Here is a 14,283-nt window from a genome sequence, read left to right on the forward strand (position 1 = left end):
AAGTACCGATACCACTAGTACTTGTGATACGTTAAACTTCTCTCCCAAAAAACAGTCATTACTTAAAAGAAACACCTATATAGGCTACCTCAATATAGCATTTTGTCACCCTCTTAAATAATTGCCTATGTCATTTTTTTTGCAATTGTTTTAATGCCAAAATCATCTCCTAATGATGCAAATGGTTAAATTTTTGGTGCTTCCTGAAAAATCAGAATAAAATGACTTGGGTTATTAATTTAAGAAGGCGTCAATTTTCCTTCAAATCGCACAAAATGAATGGCAATTTTCTATTCTTCTAATTTGTAGTTCCTGACCGTAAAACGGTCATGAGGGCAGCTGTCATGAGTATGATACCTTGAAATAAGGGTTGCATTGGCACCGACAGTTATTGGTTTTAGCAATCCAATTACGTCCTTTTTTTTTTAACCAGAAGTATTTTTTTTATCAGAAAATACAAAAAAATGGAAAGTATTTACCTCTGTTTGGACTACACTTTAATACTTCTATACTAAATATACAGTATATACTTCAAGAACCAAGACAAAGATACAGTTGTGTTTACGTACCCTAACTTATGAGCACACTGTATGGTGAGACAAAAGCTTAATGCCCGTAAAATCCAAAATACTATGCCAATAGTTTTGATTTTCAGAGGTTGAAGATGAGAAGTTGAGATGAGTAGAGATGTGCATGTGAATTTTGGTGACGGTTCATAGCATGTTTGTGTCATTAAGCGACATTTAGCTTTTGTACATTTACAGTTGTGCTCATAAGTTTACATACAGCAAAGGTGTGTAAACTTTCTAGCACAACTTTAACTATTTAAAAATATCACAATTGTGGCAAGACAAAAAAACTAAAATAAAGCCATAACAACAACCAACAATTGAAGAATACATATCATTGTAGTTAACTGAAGCTGCATCTCTAAAACATAAACGAAATGGATTGCTATCTCATGTCATTAACACCCTTTCTTTATTTAAATGTTTTTTTTAACTGAATTTCAAAATGACAAGTGTGAAAAAGGTCTTTAAAACCGCCCACAAACTGTGTAAGGCCTTTGAGTATCAGTAAAGTGTAGATTTAGAAGTTGTAAATGATGGAAAATGTATATGTTCATTTAAACACATATAACCTGAGTATTTAAAACCCTTCAAATCCGAAACTGTCGGCGGCGACAGGACAACACACTTGTTTTTCAAATCACCGTAATTCCTGAAAGCAGAGAAGCGGAGCTTTACGTGGATACCACGTATATTACGGTAGCTAGCAGATTTTCATGTGTGGAGGAGGGGGAAGCCACGCGTCATAGAGGAGTAACTACAAAGTACCGTAACTCCGGATCTATTTGTGCTAGCAACGCAATTCCAACGGTTTCTGAGAGCGGAGAATCTGAACTTTTGCATGCATTACGGTAGCTAGCAGATTTTCATGTGTGGATGAGGGGGAAGCGCTGTGTCACAGAGGAGAGTGACGCAGGAGACAGGAGATGAGAGCGGAGGAGCGGAGCTTTACATTGAGAGAAAAAAAACTCTAAAATCAATAAAAACAGGCGGACTGCTATGATAATACTTCGAAAAGGGTACTGCCTAAGTGTATAGAGTACTTATTTAACATAGTGTAGTAATATGGTATTATAATATTTGTTTTGTATTGCTGTTTAAATAAGGAGGAATGCTATGTAAGGTAACATGTTTTTTGGAATTTCCCCAGGAGGGGAAGAGTGGGTCAACTGCCCCCGCATAGAATTCCTTTGAGAAAACTTTTCAAACTTTGGGAGCGGGATCAATTAGCCCACAGTTTGGAATTATTTTGCGAAAACGTGTCAAATTGTAAAGCTTGTAAAACACATTCTGTTTGAGAGAATAAATTGAGAAGAGAGGGGCCTTTTTGGTCAGAACGAGTGTTTGCAAAAGAAATGTTCTTAGTCAGTCTGTGCCTTTTCATTTGTCCTAAGAGCAGATTTTGCTTTAACCCTGACAGTAAGAAATGACAAATAGGAATGACTGACATGGTTGTGCCCTGAAGGCAATCAATCACAGTCAGGGTAGAGCTGCAGTGACGTCGGGCTCATTGCTCCAACCTGCTCTTCTGTCAGCGCGCTCATCAGACATTTTGCTTCACACAAGAGAGCTGCAAACATCAGACGGTAAAACTCCTTCAGAGTCGTTTGGTTTACTTGAACGGGTGGGCATCTTTTCACCACGGAATTACAAGATACGCGCTGTGTAAGTGACTGACATCTGATTGTGTCTTAGCAGTTACCGCCATGCATCCTCTAAGCGCTGTCATTGGCTGCCTCACTGTGTTGGGGGCTTTTGCGTTGCTCCCCTTGACATGTCTCAGCACATTGTTGGCTGCGATCGGAATCTTCATAGCACGGAGGTTCCATTGGAAGTTCGTGCAAGTGGCTCTACACACCTTCAAAAGAGACGTCATGTAATATACTCTTAACTCTCATCTGAATTACGCTCTTGTATTCCAATCTTCTCGCATTCCTCCATCATTTTCTGGTAGATGTCTGATTGCTATACTGCGAGTGAAGTTTGCGATGTACCGAAATGCCAGAGAAAGGAAAACGATACCCGCCCTGTTTGCCAAGACGGTTGCAAAGCACCCAGACAAACCAGCACTCATCTATGAGCCCACTGGAGAGGTGATTACATTTCAAGTGATTTGTCTTTACTACATCAACAAAAGTGCATCTTCAACAGCAGCACATGAGCCATCAGGCCTAATTTGATGATAACTTGCTTTCATATCATGGATTTCTGACTTTGTTGTTTTCCAGGTCTGGACTTTCAGGGAACTGTAGGAACAGTGTCACGCTGTGGCTCACTGGGCGCTGGCACGAGGCTGGGCGGAGGGCGACGTGGTGGCATTGTACATGGAAAGCCGTCTTCTGTTGGTGGCCCTCTGGTTGGGTCTCGCCATGGTGGGAGTGGAAGCCGCTTTTATCAACTGCAACCTGCGCTTGAAGTCACTGCAGCACTGTGTTAGTGTGTGCGGGGCTCGTGCTCTGGTGTTTGGGAGCGAACTAACTGAAGGTGGGAAAGTAGAGCATACACACCACAGGTCATTTCATTAGGTACATGCACGATCGAATGAGAACCAACACGAGAGGTGTATGAATAATTCTTAAATACTAACAATGCCATAGAGAAATTAATTTAAAAGGGCAGTTTTGCAGTTGAAACAAACAAACAAACAAACAAAAATAAATAAATACATTTTGCCATATCAAGAATAAGCAACTTAAATGCTGGAGGGGGCCCACAATTTTCCATCAGTGCTAATCAGGGGCCACATAGGACCGTGCTTTTCCCAACCACGTATGACAAAAATGCTATTTTAAATATGGACAAAATCTGTGTATATGTCCAACCCAACAACAAATGGTTTGAAGCAAACAGCAAAATAATCACATACAGTGACACCCCCCCCCCCCACTCAGAGCAAATGCCTCTCTTGCATAAAAATGACCATTCAAGGATGGCACAAAACTGCTGATCAAAAAACGAACATTAAGTGCAAAAATTCGTTTTGTACATTTTTATTCTTCACGAAGATCAACTATGTTTGTCCTGCATATCATTCCAAATCCACAATAAATAAATAAATAAATAAAATCACTCATGTTGTAGTACAGGGCAGTATAAGACCTGGTGTAAGCGCAATTAAGGCATGTCTGCCAGCTAGTGGTGAATATTGACATTACAGTTTAAAACTACAAGTACATTTTTGCGGATTTCACAAAAAAAAAAACAATAAAAGTTTTTTTTTTTTTGCTGTCCACCCCCCCCCCCCTTTTTTTTTACTGGGATTTTGTGTGTTTGTGTGTTTACACATTTACCTTTATTTTCCATGACAAAAAAAAAATAATTATATAGACTATTTTAAATGTTAATCAGCATTTTCTGGATACTTTTTTTTAGGGTTTATAAAAAAAAATTGTAAAAATAAAACGACTTCCTGCCACCAAATTGTCAATCGGCTAGACACTCCTTGTGCCCGCCCAGCTTGTGCCTGCCCAGCTTGCCAAATTAGAAAACGTGTGAGGCATTTCCTGCTGATACGAAAATTTGAATCCGCCGGCACAAATGTACTGTCTATGAAAATAGAGCTTGTAATGTTTCGCAACGATCCAACATGGACAAGTCATGCTAGCAAAGAAGAAATTGCTAATATTAGCTTGAGGTTTGACTTTGGTCAGGACGCAAGAGGTGGGGGCGAGAAGTGAAGCGAGGCTACATTAAAATCTTGCTAGCAGTTTGAAAACTACAAACTCTCCCTTTATATAGGTTATTGTGGCCTACTTAAGTTGCTCATTGAGATACTAGATGAACCAAAAGGATGTAGTGCAGTTCTACACCAGTATTACTACTGACAACCAACACAGACAAACTTTGTCATACAGTTCTTGAACTCAATTTCATTAGTTTGCGCATAAAGTGAGGATCATATGAGTCAACAATAATGACATATATTTTTTTTTTGCTTCAGCTGTGTTTGCAGTGGGAGGCTCCCTGCCCTGCGAAATGGGTACTTTTTGCAGTGGTGAACAGGCAGATGAGGAGAAGCTCCGTTGTCTCAAAGCTGCAAATCTGGATCAAATGCTAGCACAGTCACAGAAGCACCCGCCAAATTACACACTAAACAAGTCCTTCAACGGTGAGTCTTTTGCCGTGTGCGTAAGTGTGAATCAAGTTGAGGGTCTGATTGCGGTGCCATATCTTACTATTGATACATATTATACATGTCACAATGTTGGGATTGCAAAATCTCTATTTTGTTAAGCAAGTTTTTGCATGCAGAGCAAACATGCACACAGACATTCATGGACGCACGTACGCACACTCACATCAAACTTCTTTTTTTTTTTTTTTTGAAGGTACAGTTTTCTCCTTTCTTGTTTACGTTGAAATTCATTGAGAAGTTGTTTCCTGTTTGCTTTCTACATGTTCATATTGATAATGTTTGTCCTTAATGTTGACATTTTTTCCCCCACACAACATTCCAAACTTAATGCTTGTCAAGTCTTTGCCTGCAAAGCCTGTCAGAAACATTGACAGAGAAACAATTCCTTCAAGGAATGATGGGGGAGGTCTGCTAGCAGTACCACACAAATGTCTTCTGGTAAGAATATCTGGAAGAAGCTAGAAAATGCCCATGGCAATTTTTGTTCTCTCTACAGCATTGCCCAAAATGCCCATAAAAATATCTAAAATGTCTTGTCGGTAAGATAAAAAATTGGGTTTAGAACTCTGAACAAACTCTGACTGATTGATTGATTTTACGGATGAAAAGATGAGCATTTTAAACCCTTTTCATTTGAAAGGTTTATGATGGGTTCACTTATATTCCTCTCTCTTCCCTTTCACTGCATGTAGACAGACTTTTCTACATTTACACCTCTGGTACAACAGGAATGCCAAAAGCAGCTGTGGTGGTGCACAGTCGGTGAGTTGGCGTGAGAGTTCACAGAAATGTGTCCTGGAGGGGTTCAGTGGAATGTTGAGGGCCAAAATGGTAGTGGTTACCACGTTTTCTCAGTATCACAGTGTTGCATTTTCTATGAGGTGCCTAATAAACCCAAATTACAATGACAGGCATTTGTGGTAGCACCAATAATTATTTTAATTATTTGATGCTAGGAAAAGTGAATATGATGAAGGTTCTAATCAGATTTGTCAGTGATCTCAAACGTTTTCCTTCTTACGTTAGGTATTACCGTATTGCTGCATCAGGTTTTTATTGTTTTGGTTTACAACGTGATGACATCATCTACAACTGCCTTCCTCTATATCACTCTGCAGGTAAATCCATTTTGCACATTAATTTGTCTAACAATTAATTGTTGGATTTCAATTGAACCATGTTTTTTTTTTTTTTTTTTTTTACAAGAGAAAGAAAACAATGAAAAAACTACAGTAGTATGAAATAATTGTCATTCACAACATCAAACTTTTATAGTCCAATGTGTGTGCTTGCAGGAACTATCATGGGCGCAGGTCAATGTTTGCTCTTTGGTCTGACCGTTGTCATCAGAAGAAAGTTCTCAGCCAGCAGGTTCTGGGATGATTGTGTTAAACACAGCTGCACTGTGAGTATATTATGTCATTTTTAATGATAATTGCAAAAAATCTTAGATTTTTGATAGATTTGCTACTCTTGTACTTTATGCGCAGGTAATTCAATACATAGGAGAGATTTGCCGTTACCTTTTAGCCCAGCCGGTTCACTCATCTGAAGGACATCACCGGGTCCGTGTCGCCCTTGGTAACGGCCTCCGTGCATCCGTGTGGGAGGAGTTTGTTCGGAGATTCCGAATAAAACATGTCGGGGAATTTTATGGTGCCACAGAGTGCAACTGCAGCCTCGTCAACGTTGATGGAAAGGTGCATTTCTTTGCATTTCACTCTCGCGGCAAAAATTTTTTTTTTTGGAGAAAGTAAAAAACAACAACACTTGTTTCTGAAAAAAAAAATCTAAAAATTTCCCCCAACAAAAATGTTTGCATTCGAAAATTTATCTCAAATTAAGGAAAAATACCTAACATTTCTTAATAGGACATGACAGCTAATATTAAGAAAAAAATTACTCAGAACAAGCTCAAATGATGGTTTACATGAAATGACCAGCGGAAGAGCAATACTTTATTTTTCTTCTTTTAAGAGGAAAACCAATTGCACAATTTCTCAATTGAAAAATTAAGGAATAACATGGCAATTAAAGTTTGAGCCGTTTTTGTTTTCAAGCACATTTCAAATACACTACTGACACAGCCATATGCACTACACGTTTCATGAAAATATATCCTAATTTAAGATTTATTTCCAAGTAAATTGCCAATTCTCAAATTAAGAAAACAAATCTGTACTCATGAAAAGATACCACTTATTTTAAGTAGACTTTTCTTACATAACAGAAATTCTTGCTTGCAATAAGCAAATTCTACTCAGTCTTTTGGCAAGATTTTCTCATTTTAAGACCTGTTACTGTTTTACAGCTGCTAGATTTATATACAAATGTTAAGAATTCTTGCCAAGCTAATTTTGCTTACCCCACTGGCAGCTTTTTTTTTGCTTAAAATAAGAACATTTATAAATTTGAGGAAATTTTGCTTATTTTTAGCATGGCTTTTTTTGCAGTGGCTTGGGCTTTATCTTCAGTCATATGCCATATTATTTATGTTGTTTTTTGTTCAGGTGGGCGCATGTGGTTTCAGCAGTCGCATCCTGCCGAGCTTTTACCCCATCAGACTGGTCAGGATGCAGGAAGACAGCAGAGAATTGCTCAGAGATGCACAGGGACTCTGCATACCCTGTCAGCCTGGTAGCCTTGAATACGTGTACTCGCAATTTGCATGCACAGCAAGCTTTGACGAGGTTTAAAATAGACTCCCTTCATTCGCAAGAGCAAAAATACTGAAACATCAATTAACTTATCTCAACCTATGTTGACTCCCAGGTGAACCAGGGATGTTGGTGGGCTGCATCAATGACAAAGATCCACTCAGAAGATTCGATGGCTATGCTGATCAGGATTCCAGCAGTCAGAAAATTGCACACAATGTCTTCAAGATGGGGGACTCGGTCTATGTCTCAGGCATGATGCACTTTGTCATTTTTGTCCATCAACTATCCAATATGGCTCCAGCCAAGCCCTAATAGGTTATTGAATAGTGAAGCGGTTTGTCACAGTGATGTCGATTTTATAGTGTGCATCAAGACATGGCCACAAGGCTTTTCTGTGTTTATGAGCGAACCTTGAGGATTCAACCTGACATGACATGCTAACAACTAATTTACTTGGCACTTCAATATATTGTTTGGCGATGAATCCACACCAAAAAAAAAAAAAGTCCATAGGCCTACTTGCTTTTATTTTTGTGTCTGAAAGAAAATATTTCCCTTTTGGATTAACAATTTGTAAATAAATAAATAAATAAATAGTGTCCCCTTGTTTTCTCAGGTGACGTACTGGTGATGGATGATTACGGCTACATGTATTTCAAGGACCGCTGCGGTGACACCTTTCGCTGGCGAGGAGAGAATGTTTCCACCACAGAGGTGGAAGGAGTCCTCAGTGGCCTGCTGGGACACGCCGACGTTGCCGTCTATGGAGTTTGTGTGCCAGGTGGAGTGGCGTGGCTTTATGTTCACAATGTGATGACAAAATGCAATGATTTGTTGGAAGAAATCAACCAAATGATATGTCAAAAATATTTATGCAACTGAAGAAGGGATAACTGAACAATAACTGCTGACCCTGCTTGACTGTAAAACCGTACATTTCTACATACTTTAAGTACGTTCTTACTCTTACAATGCTAGGTGGCTAAATGTTAGTAATAGCATTATTATGTTAACATTAATAACCCTTTTTTTATTTATTGTTTTGTACAAAACAACCCAACAAGTTGGGTCAAGTAGTGGAATGCTCCCTACTAATTAATTAATAATTTTATTTTTAACCTAAATTAGGTTATTTTTGACCCAACATATACAATAGATACATGACTTTACCAATTTTATCTATAAAAGGGAAGTCAACCTCAATTAATTTTTTTATTTTTTTACAATACTGTAATTTACTCTATGCAGCCCCCACTAGTCTAAACACGGTATCGTGATTAATATTGCATTTGTGGAATATGAGTTAAGCAGCAAAATGCTTCTCATGGGCCAGCCATTTTGCCACTTATTGTTGACTAATAATGGTGCACATTTGCTCAGGGCTCAGCTACAACCAATCATGGTTGAGCTGTTTTCTGAAGCTTACTGTAAAGAACATTTTTGGGTTGACTTCCACTTTAAGATAATAAATTAAGCGCTTTTTTGTCACAACTTGTGAATGTGTGTTTACAGGTGTGGAGGGAAGAGCATGTATGGCAGCAATAGCACATGCAGGAGGCCTCTTTGATTTTGATGCATTCTTGTCCTTTGTCCAAGAAGCCCTTGCCCCTTACGCTCGTCCGGTCTTCCTGCGGCTCATGCCAGCTGTAGACACTACAGGTGAGACACCAGTGGATACTTAAACAGTAGAACCACACTCATACACGGGGGGGAAAAAGACTCACAATATTGTTTTTCTGCTTCACTATCAGGCACTTTTAAGATTCAGAAGATGCAGCTCCAGAAGGAAGGTTACAAGTCACAAAACCCCAGAGAAAATATCTATTTTCTTAACAGCGCTGCTGGATGTTATGAGGCTGTCACTGATGAACTATATGACTCCATTACGGAGGGACGCGCGCGTCTATGAGAATGAAGAGACATACATTGTTAACCATGGCAAATGGGGTTTTGTATCCTCACATGAGAGCAATAAAAATGGAGGAAAAAAATGGATTTTGCATGAGTGTAACTGCAGAGAGGAACCTACCAGAATTCAGTGATTATATAAGAGATTTAACCACCCTTACACATTTTAAGGTGAAATTGGGAATAAAAGATACACCACATAATAAACAACCGTTTTTGTTTTATTTGTAGCAATGTAGCTGAGCACTGTTTCACAGTTCTGTGGACATCACTGTGCGGTGCCTGATTCATTGTTTTATCCTGCTTATTTAGCACCATCTAGCGGGCAAAAATGATGCAGAGTTTTGACGCAATATGGACAAAAGCGTGGACAGTTCCAAACGTCCGTTACATTTACGCCACAAGTGTAAAATGGTGGTGAAAACAAGATCTCCACTCATTAAAAAGCATTGGACTTTGAATCGTTGCAATTTGATTTGTCGGGATTATTTTAATTTCAAAAAGTGATGAAATGTCATTTGACTGCTATAACGATCTGCCTGCAGAGGCAAAGATGAATATAAATACAAACAGCAACGGCACTGCTTTATGTTATGATATTATTAAAAAATAAAGAATCAAAACGTATGTATGTGAATATGTATGTATAGAATTTTGTTCTTAGGTCATCTGAATATTGTACAGTACACAATACTATAAACTGTTTTCTGTTAGAAAATAAAATGTGCGAGGTGTTAGATGTGGTTAAAGTAAAGTTTATTAGGTTTGGGGTTCCTTTCATCACCAAGCTCACCAAATCATGAGCTCAATCGATGGACTTTGCTTAGCACACCGGTCACACTTATCACGCTAAAACAAAAAAGAGCTTCCCCCAATCTGGTCCCAAAAAGCAGAAAGAATCCAGTCCAATAATGATTTACATTTGTGAGGAGGAGCACTCACACCATGTGTGTGTTGTGTGTGTTAGCCCCTCCTTAAGACTGTATGAATTGATTTATGCAAAGGCATCTGTTCGTAACAGTTTGGTCACGTGGAGAGCTTTCTGATGCAATGGCATGCAACAACCATGAGAGGGCTTCTGTGTGCTCCTCGGAGATGTTTGTTCTCACTTGATGACTTTGTTCAACTGTATGGCTTCGTGACAATTTTTTTTAACCCAAAGAAACGGCTACAGTCAGGCTCATTGTGTACACTGGCTCGCACAGAGCGGCTTTGCACACTACTATTAATGGGACAATTGTTTTTCTTGGGAAATAATTCAGTTTTTGTGTATGATGTGGACATGTTCGATGGTAGACTTGCTTGTAAGTATTTGAAAAAAGAGCCAATCAAGTGTCGATGATTGAGTGTAGTAAGTAGAGTAATTTTGTTTTGCAGTGAAAGACACATTTCCTGACAATATCCGCAAAAGTTGATTTGACGGAACCTTGGTTCTCTTCGACGACCATGAAGATTCCAGTTATCTCAATTCAACTTTTACGGATATTGTCCGTTATGAAAACACAAACTCGCATTACCGTGACCTGGATGCCAGAGAATATACGAAGATATAACAGGCCAAACATAACACAAGGATAAATGATTTCTTGTTGCAGTCAGCTGCGGCCACCGAAGTAAACTATGTCCTGCGTGTCTACATATTGTTTACGTGAAGGCTTCTCACTTGGCTTGGATGCTCAAGGGGACCAAGCAGGCTGTGACTTATCATCAGGAAATTGCACAGGGAGCATTGGAGGAGCAGGTGGTGTGTGATACACATATGGAGCCACTTTGGCTTGGTTCAGCTGGAATGCACTAAATGAAAGCAGGGAACAGTGGGGTGTGTAGTTGGCGGAACTGCTGTTACATTTAGGCCCTATTAGTCTTAATAGGAGGCCAACTGAAAGTGGTCGTCACTAATGGCAAGATGAAAAGTTGGATGTTCAGACAATTTGTGTGTGCACGGTGCAATTCACCCTGCAAAAGCGGGTTGACTTTTATGACCTAGGATTTATGAGGCTGTGCTGAGGAAAATTTGATGTCCCTGTCAGTTTTACAGCCTTACTTGACTTTCAACATTGGCAAGCGCGATTGCATTCGCTTCTATCATCAGATCCAAATTAACTGTTAAACAAAGCAAACAAAAAAATAAATGCTCCTTCTTGCTTGATTTTGACCACATTGCACTTAAAAAGCAATGCTGTCGAATAGTAGGTCAGTATTTATCTAATATCTAATAACTTGACAAAACATAAATAAAAAAAAAGATCAATTACATTATTCTCATACATTACGGTATATGGAAAACCTACTAGTTTATTAACATAGTTTAAATGACAATTCCACAGTAAATTTAAAAAAAAAAGACAGTAGAAAATTTAAGAAAAATATAATGAAATAAGAAAATAATTACTTCAAATAAGAAAAAATATCGGCCAACAGAACCAGAAAACTTTACTTTCCTGTAAGATTTTGAAAAATAAGAAAATAATACTGGGCCCATATCAACCACAGGCACATCAAATTCATGGGAGGGGAGGGGATTTTTATTTTTTAGTTAACTCACTGCAAAAAGAGAGTTGCTTTGTTTTAAGTGTGCCTCAGGCAACGTTAATTATTTGATTGACAGAAATAATCTCAAGGAATGTGAGGTTAAATGCCTTACTGCTGTACACATTGTTAATAGCTCATGCAATTTCTAAATTCAAATTAATAGATGCATTCGTCCCAGCTCTTGTGCTTATAACTATAAGCATGAGAATGAAACAAGCTGAGTGGTCACAGTACATGAAATTCAAGGATGGTTGAATTATTTCTAATGACAACTCACCCGATGACACCTCTCCCACCTCTGGGCCTACTTGGATTGTTTTTTTTTTTTAGCTTTCTGTCCATCATGTCTTCCCACTCTTCTGTCAGTAGGCTGACATAAGCCGATTTGTTCTTCAGGCTGGTGTCAAGATTTGTGACTCTCTTTTGACACTCGACAGATTGTGTTGGGACAAGCATAAAGTGGATGAGGCTTGCATAAACTCAAACTGCAGTTCGTTTTTCGTTATTATACTCACTGCCAGCATTTAGATACCGTATATTTTTTGTGTGTACGTGTGCATGATTATCATTTATTTTTGTTTTAAGAAGCTACTGTATTCTATGTGTTTCGATTTGACCATCCTGACTTAATCTTTAACTCCCTCAACAAGACTTTGACCTCTTTCACTGATACAGCGAGACCCATGCGATGCAAAAAGCAGTGTCCACGAAGGCCTGAGTTGTTCATGGAAGAACTTGCACAGGTCTCAACCCCATTAACTCATGAGCAATAAATAGAGCAGATCTTGTAAGCCATCAAGTCCTATTTCAGTTCCAAGTTGACAGACACACTTTAGCATCGTGTAGACAGTCTTTTCTCATGCCAGCCTGTTAACTACCAGCTACTCTATCATTTTTTTTAAATGCACGTACAAGTCATGTGTATTTTATTTGTTTTCAGTTGTCATCCTAAACTATAGGAACATGTTATTTTGATAGCATAAAAGTTGAGTGAGGCGGGCACGCGACTTAATAGGCAACCTAACTTGCCTCTTAACTGACAACGTCAAGGAGCAACGTCGAATCAGAGTGCTGAAACGGCGAACAATAAAAAAAATTCACCCAGTGGTACAATTTCTGAGTGTGGGAAATTAGTACGTGAGCGTGACATTGGACAGAAGTGACTGACTGAATGAATGAATTCCTGTTTGGTGCATAGGCACACTCAACTCTCAGGGCTTGTCCCCGTGACCCAAAGGCGGAAGAAGGCTACGGTTCACCGGGATGAACACTTAAGTACACCGAACTGGTAGGAAGTGCGTATTCCCCAACCTACCCGGCATCTCTCACCTTGGGAAACTAAGAATGGAAGAGAGTCCAACCTAGGGGTACAGGTTAGGCTTTGCTGTTGTGCTTTTTTTGGTCCACTCGCCATCCTTTTATGAAAACATGATTTTGTTCCGGGAAGATACTGTGTCAAAACACATTTGTGGGACGGACTGAAAAGAGGTAGATCTAAATGGTAGGCAATTTACAAAGTTTGGTTGGCCCGCCGTTCTTGACCCGGTGACGGACAAAAAAAGAACTCTTCCATCAATGCTTAGTCTGGTATTCTTTTTTTTCTTCTTTTTTTACAAGTTTTTACTCATTCGTCAGAAAAAACGGCGCCCATTAGTGACGGACTGACAGTCCATCAGTACTGACGGAATGCCCACCTCTGAATACTGTTAATATTAACCTATTTGACAGTGTCATGAGATTGATGAGTACAACTACTTTGTTCCTCTCCCAACTACACTGTAGCAGAGGCAACGGAAGTTCTGATTGCTCCTTCCCAACCGCAATACATTGCGTCCGGTCAGGAATTTCTGCTCGTTGTGGCTGGTGATGGTAAGCAGCGCACTCCCGCAGTTGTGGCAGTCGACTTAGGCGTTGGACCGGGTTGTCGGGAAATAGTTGACAAGTAGCAGAACTCGGGACATCATTGTAGCCGTATTGTTCATCTAAATGTGAAAAAAAGCTTCTTGAGAAAAGCACTATGGGACGATGCCGTCCAAAGTCACAACAGTGTGGGTCGGCTCGCTCGCTTCTGCCATCGCTTTTGGGTCCTGTCCTCGACCCGCTCAATTCTGAAAACACTATGAAGTCGTGTTAAACTAAAACGGGTTTACCAGTTAGCTTTATGGATTGCAACGCGTGCCTTTTGAGAATGTACATTGTGTACTAATGCCAACAAAGATCATTATATATATATGTAACAATACCGGTTTGAACCAGAATATCGAATTGTTCCACTTTGAAATTTATTGAGTTACATATCAAATCGTTTTTTATTTAAATATATCTTCCAAGGAAATGGCACATTTACAGTCCTGTCAAGTTCATTCAAATTTGTGACAACCAAAAAGTAATTGCATCATCCTATCTCTCACTAAGCATGGATTGAATCATAATCCCACCGAGTCTAATCGAATCATTCTACTTTCAAATCAGACCGTCC

General features: G+C 39.2%; 1 pseudogene across 1 annotated transcript; it reads left to right on the forward strand.

Annotated features, from left to right (window-relative positions):
* Positions 1-1,482: 1,482 nt before the first annotated feature.
* Positions 1,483-9,885, forward strand: LOC147169971 (long-chain fatty acid transport protein 1-like; annotated as a pseudogene). Its single transcript, XR_015095793.1, has 14 exons — positions 1,483-2,193; positions 2,268-2,445; positions 2,524-2,662; positions 2,798-3,053; positions 4,510-4,677; positions 5,397-5,466; positions 5,731-5,822; positions 6,000-6,109; positions 6,195-6,404; positions 7,215-7,341; positions 7,477-7,614; positions 7,981-8,145; positions 8,877-9,023; positions 9,116-9,885. The product of XR_015095793.1 is annotated as a long-chain fatty acid transport protein 1-like (transcript).
* The last annotated feature ends 4,398 nt before the right edge of the window (positions 9,886-14,283 follow it).

Source organism: Leptonotus elevatus, chromosome 8 (assembly GCF_054856555.1).
Source record: "Leptonotus elevatus isolate MCC_2025b chromosome 8, RoL_Lele_1.0, whole genome shotgun sequence".
NCBI lineage: Eukaryota > Metazoa > Chordata > Actinopteri > Syngnathiformes > Syngnathidae > Leptonotus > Leptonotus elevatus.